Source organism: Myotis davidii, unplaced genomic scaffold, assembly GCF_000327345.1.
Source record: "Myotis davidii unplaced genomic scaffold, ASM32734v1 scaffold349, whole genome shotgun sequence".
In the NCBI taxonomy this organism is placed as follows: Eukaryota; Metazoa; Chordata; class Mammalia; order Chiroptera; family Vespertilionidae; genus Myotis; species Myotis davidii.
Window position 1 is genome coordinate 301,296 of NW_006299707.1, and position 10,075 is coordinate 311,370.

Genomic DNA, 10,075 nt, shown 5'->3' on the forward strand with positions numbered 1-10,075 from the left:
GAGAGGGTGCCGGCTGGGGTGAGGGAACCAGCCCCCCCCCCCGCCCCCCTGCATGAATTTCGTGCACCGGGCCACTAGTCATACTATAAGATAAAATAAATTTAAAATATTTTCTATTCTAAGCTTTATTAAAGTCAACTCCTTTCTAAAAACAAAACAAACAAAAAAAAAAACTTGAGATTTTTTAAAACCAAAGGTACAACCCCTAATAAGAGAAAAAAGTACAAATTCAAAACCAAAGAAAAGGGGACATGCAGACATGCTTAGGTGAGGGTTGGTTGCTATGCTTGAGAATTCAGCAGTGATCTGACTAAAAGATCATTACCTCTTTTTATTTTTTTGGAAAAGATCAGACTCTTTTGGGGAAATTATATTTTGATGGCGTGTTATCTACTTAAATGCAAAGTGAATTAGTTGACCTTCCCTTGTTTCCAGTGCCATAAGACGTACCCAGGCTGTGTGGGTGTTGAGAGCCTTTTCAGGCTTGAACTGGAAGCCAGAAGCAAAATAAAAGAAAAAAAAAATATCTAGAAGCTGATCTAATGAGCTTTGTTTTGAGAATTAGTTTAAGGCACCCCATGTCTTTACAGTAATACATCGCAGCATAACTTGGCTGCCCATACACCGTGAAATAATTTTTAAATTTGTAGCCATGATTTTAATTAGGAAGGGGCATTACTTTCCCATTTGTTGGGCAAAGCAACTGGCTCAACTGACTAGAATGTGTCAATGGCTGATGAAACAGCGGGGGAGGGTAGTGGCATGGACACAAGATGAAGCACAATTACTTCAGGCTTTGATTAGGTGCTTGGAACATTTGCTACTGGTTAAAAAAGGAAATGTCTGGTTTGGAACACTATAAATAACATTATTATACAATAAAACATCACTTTCTATAGCTGTGTGTATTTTATCACTTCGAGAATTATGTATCTGCTAGAGCAGGGGTCCTCAAACTACGGCCCGTGGGCCACATGCAAATACAAATATTGTATTTGTTCCTGTTTTGTTTTTTTACTTCAAAATAAAATATGTGCAGTGTGCATAGGAATTTGTTCATAGTTTTTTTTTAAACTATAGTCCGGCCCTCCAGCGGTCTGAGGGACAGTGAACTGGCCCCCTGTTTAAAAAGTTTGAGGATCCTTGTGCTAGAAGCTCAATGCATGAAATTTGTGCAAGAGTAGGCCTTCCTTCTCCCAGTTGCTGGCACTGGCTTACCTCTGGCACCCAAGACCTGGGCTTCCCTTGCAGCCCTGGCTTTGTCTGGACAGTCATCTGGAAGGATATCCGGTAGGATGTTTGGTCTAATTAGCATATTACACTATTATTATTATAGACTAGAGGCCCGGTGTATGAAATTCATGCACAGGAAGGTGTGTCCCTCAGCCCAGCCTGCACCGTCTCCAATCTGGGAACCTTTGGGGGATGAACTGGAAGCCAGAAGCAAAATAAAAGAAATTTAAGAAACCAGCAGTCAGACATTTCTCTCACCATCCGGGTCACCATCCGGGACTGCTGGCTCCTAACCGCTCGCCTGCCTGCCTGCCTGCCTGATCACCCCCTAACCACTCTGCTGCCGGCCTGATTGATGCCTAACTGCTCCCCTAATGGCCCAATTGCCCCCAACTACCAGCCCAATCACTCCCAACTGTCCTCCCCTGCCAACCTGGTCACCCCCAACTGCCCTCCCCTGCCAGCCTGATCTCACCCCCAAATGCCCTACCCTGCCAGCCTGATCTCACCCCCAACTGCCCTCCCCTGCCGACCTGATCACCCACAACTGCCATCCCCTGCAGGCCATCTTGTGGTGGCCATCTTGTAATGATGTGGGTGGCCATCTTGTGACAACGTCACAGTGGCCATCTTGTGGCAATGTCCCATGACATCACCTAAGCTTTTATTATATAGATTGTGGAAAAGCTACACTTTTTGAAGGACATTTACATTGCTGTATAGTGAAATGAACTCAAAGAAAATTCTACTGCAGATATAGTGAAGGAAATTTTAAATAAAAGCATTTTTCAATTTTTGAGAAGGGCTTGACTATCTATGTTTATTCCAGGGGTAAAATTACAGTGAGCAGCTTTATTCACTAATCACACTTATTCTTTCCCAATCAGATTTTCAGCCACTTACCTCACTTTACAAATATTTATTGACCACCTGCTATGTGCCAGACATTGTGTTGGGTGTGGCACAGGCTCAGCACAACCCTCAAGACCCTAACCTTTAGCTTTGCCCTTGACTGGTAAGAATCCTGCCAGGTCAGTTTATTGAAAATTCCCCCGCCCTCAATAGCTAATCAGATTCCTGATCCTCCCTCCTTCATATCTTATCACCCTGGCCTGCCTTCAGAAAGTTGAGCCAGTCTAGCAAGAATCTCCTAGCCCTGACTCCCTGATCCCTCCTGCTTCTGCAGATAAATTTCCACTTGTCCTCATTGTATTCAGAGTTGATTCTGGCTCTCCTCTATTGTACAACCCCACTGTAGTAGTCTCCCCAAATAATGTCTGCCTTAGCATCTTTAACCAGTGTCATAACATTTTTCTTTAACAAGAGCTGGGAATACATGATAGAAGGGAAGTGTGAATCCTTGCATTTATAGTCCAGATAATAAATAATCACCTAATAATCGATAATCATTTTGCTAAGTGCCATAAAATAAATGTTCCAGGTGTTGCAAATCCATATAGGAGGGTTATCAAGTATGAGGAAGGGTGTTGCTGAGGAAAATCTGCTCTTGCTAAGACCACACAGGGAGGAGGAGTCAGGGAGGCGAGGAAGGCAGAGAGAAGGTGTTTCGGGTGGAGGACATGGCAAGGGTCGTCTCTGAGACTGAGAGCGAAGAGCGCAGAAAGGCCAAAGCTTGGGAAACAAGGGAGAGGTGAGTAATAATACGCTAGAGAAGCAGGTGAGCGGGGAAAATCACACTGCCCCCTTGCTGACCATATGAAAAATTTTGAATTTTATTCTAAGTGACTCAGAAGAGTGATATGCTCAGATTTGCTGTCTAAAAAAAATGATCTCACTACTCTGAAGAGAATAGGCAGTTGGAGGCCAGGTGAGTTGTTTGGCCAGGATGGCAGTGATCCGAGGACAAGGCTCATAGCAGGGCACAGGAAAGGAGTAAATAGATTCAAATTGTAATTAGGTTACTTCCCGGGGTCTAGACCTGGTTACTGTCATAGAGGATGACGGAATTCGGCCAGTGACCAAGGTTTTACAAGGACATAAAGGAGGCAAGTGGATTTGAAGGAAGGTGGGTAATGGACCGCATTGGAAGTCTACCACAGCTTAGAAGCGAAGCCCAGAAGTGAAGTTGTAACCGGGCCAATATCCTATCTGCTTTCAGCCTCCAGATGTGAGCAGCAGCAGTGAGAGCAATGATGGCCAGTGATAACAGACAAAAGCCAACAGGTCCTTCTCAGAATGTCAGAGACAGGATCCAGGTTTGAGCTATGCATGGAGCCAGTGCCCACCTTGGTCCCAGGGCCTCTCCCCCAGTGCCTTGGCAATGGGCCAAACGCTGGTACTTTTCTCTCCCAGCACATGCCTTGTGGGTCTGGTGAATTGACATACAGCTGCCTCTGGATCTCCCTGGCGTTTTGAGTTTGAAGGTTAAAATCTTAAACTGTGTAACAGGAGTGTGGACAACTAGAGAACTAAAGAAGGTCTGAGGAGATAAGAATTGGGAGAAACAAAAAGAGATCATGAGAAAATCATAAAAGATTTTTTCCAGAAATAACTTTCTCATGTTAAAGTTGTTTTAATATTTTTATTGAAATTTTGAGAGAGAGAGGAATGGAGAGAGAAAGACACATTGATGTGAGAGCAAAAATTAATAGGCTGCCCCCTACAGCCCCTACCAGGGATTGACCCTGCAACCTGGGCATGTGTCCTGATCGGGAATCAAACTTTTGGTGCATGGGATGAAACCCAACCAACTGAGCTACATTGGCCAGGGCATCTCATGTGTACATTTTTTTGGAGGGAAAAGGTGTGGGGGGGGGGGGATACAGTTATTAGTTCAGCAGCTTAGAAAAAAAATAATCAAAAAAGGTATCAGAGTCGGATTCCACTCCTGAGTGCCAGACTGTGGCTCGCTGTCGCCTCTCCGACCTGCTAGTCACTCTGCTTCAGCCGTACTAGTCTCCAAGTGTGCTCCTGCCTCAGGGCCTTTGCATTTGCAGTTCCTTCCTCTAGAGCAGTGGTTCTCAACCTTCCTAATGCCGCGACCCTTTAATACAGTTCCTCATGTTGTGGTGACCCCCAATTTCATTGTTACAAATTGAACATAATTAAAGCATAGCGATGCATCACAAAAACAATATGTAATTATATATGTGTTTTCTGATGGGCTTAGGCGACCACAGGTTGAGACCCGCTGCTGTAGAGCAAGCATGTCAAACTCGTGGCCCACAGTGAATATTTTTGTGGCTCAGCCAATATAACGGTATGTAGGAAACATTTTAATAAAAATTAATATTTTTTCTTGAACATTAACTTACCAGACACTGAATAACTGCACAAATTAATAAGCGTAACGCAAATAAACCTATTTTTCTTGTTCTCCGAAAGCAAAATATTTCCTGTTGCGCACACCGAACAAGTCAGTCCAAGACTAATGATGTGGCAGTCGCTGCTAAAATATTCGCCCCTAGTATTAGTGGAGAGAAATGGTGCGCCTGCGTGTAAGGCGTGTAAGGAAAATGAATACAACACAATTATAGTAATCAGTCATTAGCAAACATTGTAGTTTGTTATTAATAATTATGTATAACAGGATATTGTAAAAATTAAGTTACAAAATATTTATTAAAATGTTTCCTACATACCGTTATATTGGCTGAGCCACAAAAATATTCACTGTGGGCCACGAGTTTGACATGCTTGCTCTAGAGCTCTTTCTTCTCAAACACCTCAGAGCATGCTCTCACCTTCTTTGGTTCTTTGCACAAATGTCTCCCTTTCAGTAAGTCTTTCTCTGTCTTAAATGATATATGCACACACCATCCCTCCCTGACTTCTGATAGCTCCATCCCTCTTGCTTTTTCTCATAGTAACTATCCCCATCCTATGTAATAAAAGGCTAATATACAAATCAACCAAATGACAGAATGACTGGTTGCTATGATGCGCACTGACCACCAGGGGCAGACGCTCAATGCAGGAGCTGCACCCTGGTGGTCAGTGTACTCCCACAGGGGGAGTGCTACTCAGCCAGAAGCCCTGAGCAGGGCTCATGGCTGGTGAGCACAGTGGCAGTGGTGGGAGCCTCTCCTGCTTCTGCAGCAGTGCTAAGGATGTCCAACTGACGGTTTAGGCCCGCCCCCCCTGGGGGCCTATGCCATCAATTGGACATTCCCCGAGGGCTCCTGTACTGCGAGAGGGCACAGGCTGGGCTGAGGGACCCCACCCCCAGCCCTCGAGTGCATAAATTTTGTGCACTGGGCCTCTTGTCTAGCATAATTGTTTTTATCTCTTTGTTTGTTTACCTCCTTCCACCAAAATGCAAGCTCTATAAAAGGCAGTGATATTTGCTTTCTGTGTCTCCATCTCTTGGAACAGGCACTCACAAAGTATGCTCTCAGTCAATACTTGTAGAATAAATGAATAATCTTTGAAGGCACAGGATGCTGTTGGAGTAGCTTTGAAACCAAAGCTGCCCGAAGCTAAAGTTAGGCTGTGCAGGAGACCCTGAAATTTAGCACAGGATTAACAGCAACATTTGCTGGCTACTGGAAGGAGGTACCATATTGCTCTTAGACATGGTGACATTTGAACATTAATCTGTATGATGAAAGAGGAGGATAGAAGAATAGTCCCTATTTCTTGAGTATTTCCATTATTGAAGAACACTAGTGGTGTGGATCATCTTCAGTGGTGGTTTAAAATTGAAACGTGGGGTTCGGGGTGCAGATTCTTCTTGTGGGTTCTTGTCCTATGAAGTTGAAAAATAAATTCATGGACTAACAGATTTCTTTAATAAGAATGTAGAAGTTTATTGGAAGCAGATACAAACTCCATCTGGGCAGGAGGATTCCCAAAGGGGACCCCCTTGGGAAGGGGCTCTAAATGGGAAAAACCTGCTCGCTCGCTCTCTCTTTCTAATGGGAAAAAAAATCTGAATAATCTGAAACTACTGAATCTCTTTGTCTTTGTTTTATAAAGGCTGTAGTTCTTTATCTGAACATGACATTTTCTAATCGGTCCCTTTCCATAATTTGGGATCCTCATGCTTTCCTTACTGATCATTCTGCTACATAATGTTAGTTTCAAAGCTCAAAGCCCACGTGGTGACCCCCTTTTTCTCCCCCCTTATCTTGCAGCATTCCTCTATCCTCTGTAAAAATATTTCCTTCTTCTCGATATCCTGTGACTTTTCTTTACTTCTGTGAATGTACGCCTTCCTCCCTCCTTATCTTGTGGCATTTCTCTATCCTCTGTACAAGTAATATATGCATTTTGGTGTCTCCAAGCCCCCATCTATGCATTCCTCTCCCATGGACTTTCTCTCAGGTGTCCTGGCCGGAGATGTTTTATTACCCCTTATGACTCTCCTAGCTGATCAGATCAGAGCTGCTTTTAATTATTCAAGCCAGAAATGCCTCCATCCTTCCTAGATGCCCCCCCTTCCTGTCTACCTAATTAACCAACTAACTAACCCTTATCAAAATCACCACAGAAAAGTATTTTACACATACGCATAAATGTATACCTGTGTACGTATACACACTCATGTATGCGTATAATGCGTTCTGGTCAATGTATGTCAGACTTACTTTGCAAGTCCAGTTTTCCTGGAATTGCTACTAAAATGAGTTTCTTTTCCTCAGTACAACCCACTGTCTACTGGATGCCTAAATGCAGTTAGATACCATGGATAATCAATAGTAAACTATGTCAGTCATGTCTAATGTGGCCAGTCTGTAAGTTCTGTATCCCGATGAAACCACTTATTCCTGAGGTGGTCCTCCAAGGGATGCATATATTGGCCCCTCCAGGTAGAAGGGGGTGCCTTAATGCTAGTTAGGCTCCTATGTGAAGCTCAGGTCTGGTCTCTTGCTCAAGTCTGAACAGCATGAAAGTCTCAGTTGCTGTTATTTTTTGGGGTCAAAGAAAGTCTGGTCAAGTGTCTAACCAGCTCTCTTCTGTTTAGCTAGCCCTCTTCCTCTTCCTCACTAAAGATAGTTGAGAACAGAAGCAGCCTAAGTGGAGCCTGCCGAGTCCATCTCTCATTATCCATCCCCTGAGCTTCACCATAGGGTCTCTTGATAATCAAAGAATAAAGGAAAGTCCTAAATAGGGACATTCAGAGCTCCACTTGATCACTTCACCTCATGATAGAAAAGAGCACATTGACAATAAAATCAAAACTTGAAAGAGAATTAGTCTCCTTTGTCCCTCCACCAAAGGTTCTATGCCTTCTGCTATGTGGGTCCTACTGAATATTGGTTAAGATTTCTGACTTGTCCTTGCTCATGTGAGAGTCCCCTCCTGGAAACTGGAGTGAGATATTTTAAAAGCTGGATATTTGTGTTCCGTTCATCCATTTTGCTCGAGAAGAGGGATGTGAGTAAATCTTCTGGTTCCTCCTGCTTGGAGTTTATCCAGCTTGAGTAGGGAATACTAATTCTCATAAGAGAGAGACCTGTACAGCTTCCTCTAGAATGGTAACTCTTAACTAATTTTCAAGGTGGGACCTATTTGGGAATCTGATGGAAACCATGGACTCTTCCTGAAAAAGAAGAAGAGGAAGGAAGGAAGGAAGGAAGAGGAGGAGGAGGAGGAGAAGAAGAAGAAGACGAAGAAGAAGAAGAAGAAGAAGGGAAGGAGGAGGAGGAGAAGGAGGAAGAGGAGAAGGAGGAGGAGGAGAAAAGAAGAGGAGGAGGAGGAGGAGAAGAAGAAGAAGACGAAGAAGAAGAAGAAGAAGAAGGGAAGGAGGAGGAGGAGAAGGAGGAAGAGGAGAAGGAGGAGGAGGAGAAAAGAAGAGGAGGAGGAGGAGGAGAAGAAGAAGAAGACGAAGAAGAAGAAGAAGAAGAAGGGAAGGAGGAGGAGGAGAAGGAGGAAGAGGAGAAGGAGGAGGAGGAGAAAAGAAGAGGAGGAGGAGGAGGAGAAGAAGAAGAAGACGAAGAAGAAGAAGAAGAAGAAGGGAAGGAGGAGGAGGAGAAGGAGGAAGAGGAGAAGGAGGAGGAGGAGAAAAGAAGAGGAGGAGGAGGAGGAGAAGAAGAAGAAGACGAAGAAGAAGAAGAAGAAGAAGGGAAGGAGGAGGAGGAGAAGGAGGAAGAGGAGAAGGAGGAGGAGGAGAAAAGAAGAGGAGGAGGAGGAGGAGAAGAAGAAGAAGACGAAGAAGAAGAAGAAGAAGAAGGGAAGGAGGAGGAGGAGAAGGAGGAAGAGGAGAAGGAGGAGGAGGAGAAAAGAAGAGGAGGAGGAGGAGGAGAAGAAGAAGAAGACGAAGAAGAAGAAGAAGAAGAAGGGAAGGAGGAGGAGGAGAAGGAGGAAGAGGAGAAGGAGGAGGAGGAGAAAAGAAGAGGAGGAGGAGGAGGAGAAGAAGAAGAAGACGAAGAAGAAGAAGAAGAAGAAGGGAAGGAGGAGGAGGAGAAGGAGGAAGAGGAGAAGGAGGAGGAGGAGAAAAGAAGAGGAGGAGGAGGAGGAGAAGAAGAAGAAGACGAAGAAGAAGAAGAAGAAGAAAAACAAAGTTTTCATGCAATGTTAGAAGTCTCACAGGTTCCGTGAAAATCATGAATGTTCATGAACATTCTAATACTCATGTTGTCTGGGTTTATATGTTAAAGTTTTGATCTTGACATTAACCAACTATAACTGGGCAAATCACTCTTTCTTGATTTGATTTGGGGACCTATCAAACATAGAGGGATGTTCTTTTTCACTTTAACACCTTTGGTCATATAATTATTTTGGTATCAAAGAGATTACTGCTTTGAATAAAGAAAGCAGAGAGACCTCTCTCTCTATTATTATTTTGGAGTAAACTTCCTGTGCTCTCAGCTAATGCTGGATGAGGATGAGGTGAGCAGATGGATAATTTCAGGTGGGTACTAGAAACAGAAAATTCCTAGTGGGCATTAGTCTTCTGGCAACCCCTCCTTACAAAGTCAGATGATGTTAGTCATACAGACAAGGCTGAGTACTTTTTATTTTCTTTACATTGTAGTGACAAGGAGATCAGCAATCAACATCATTTTAATTATTGGAGGGTTCCTGGGGAGAGGGCTGGTCTCAGTGAGTACTCAGCAGGACAGCGTAATGATCGACACCTCCTCAGCAGTTGGCTGAGTTTTGTATTGACTGGGTAGCAATCGGCTGCATGCAGCTGGCTGGGATAGATTAGAATGATGAGCACAGAACTAATTACTGAGAGAGATACATACCATCCTATCTGTGCCCTTTAAAACCACCCAGTCACATCTGTCATTCTGAAATACTGTTATGCCCAGGGAATGCTTTATATGCAGGCTAGTCCATGTTTCAAAGGGGGTATTTGACACAGCTAGAGAGACCTTATTCTACAGCTACAGATCTGCATTTCTTGATAAAGCACCTAATTCAATCAGATGTTTTAAAAGCTGAAAATTTGTGTTGCGTTCATCCATTTTGTTCCAGAAGAGGGATGTGAGTGAATCTTCTGGTTCCTCCTGCCTGGCGTTTATCCAGCTTGAGTAGGGAATACTAATTCTCATAAGAGAGAGACCTGTACAGAGGAGTCAATTCATGTTTTAAAATGAGGATTCTAACAGTACTCAGGGATATTGTGGCAAAAGAGGCCAGGGAGAATCTAAATGGACCAGTCAGCTAGCCCTCTATCAAGAAAGGTTATGAAGGGACAAAAATTTGGAAAGCAAGATATAAATAGTAACTCATAGAAATGCAAGTCAAATAGGCAAGAACGTCATGAGAAGGAGACTGAAATTCACTAGTGGTCAGAGAAATGCAAATTAAAAGAATAATAAGATATTTTATACCCATCAGGCTGGCAACAATAATGTCAAAAAGAGCTATAATACTGGTTGTGATCTGAACAACAGGGGATCTTCCCTAATGCCATTGGAAATGT

At 43.5% G+C, this 10,075-nt stretch overlaps 1 long non-coding RNA gene across 1 annotated transcript in view; it reads left to right on the plus strand.

Annotated features, from left to right (window-relative positions):
• The window catches only part of LOC107184978, a 19,558-nt gene extending 13,693 nt beyond the window's left edge, over positions 1-5,865 (plus strand). Inside the window, exon 3 of the long non-coding RNA XR_001515896.1 lies at positions 5,855-5,865. This is a non-coding gene — a long non-coding RNA (uncharacterized LOC107184978). The remainder of the gene's footprint in view (positions 1-5,854) is intronic.
• The last annotated feature ends 4,210 nt before the right edge of the window (positions 5,866-10,075 follow it).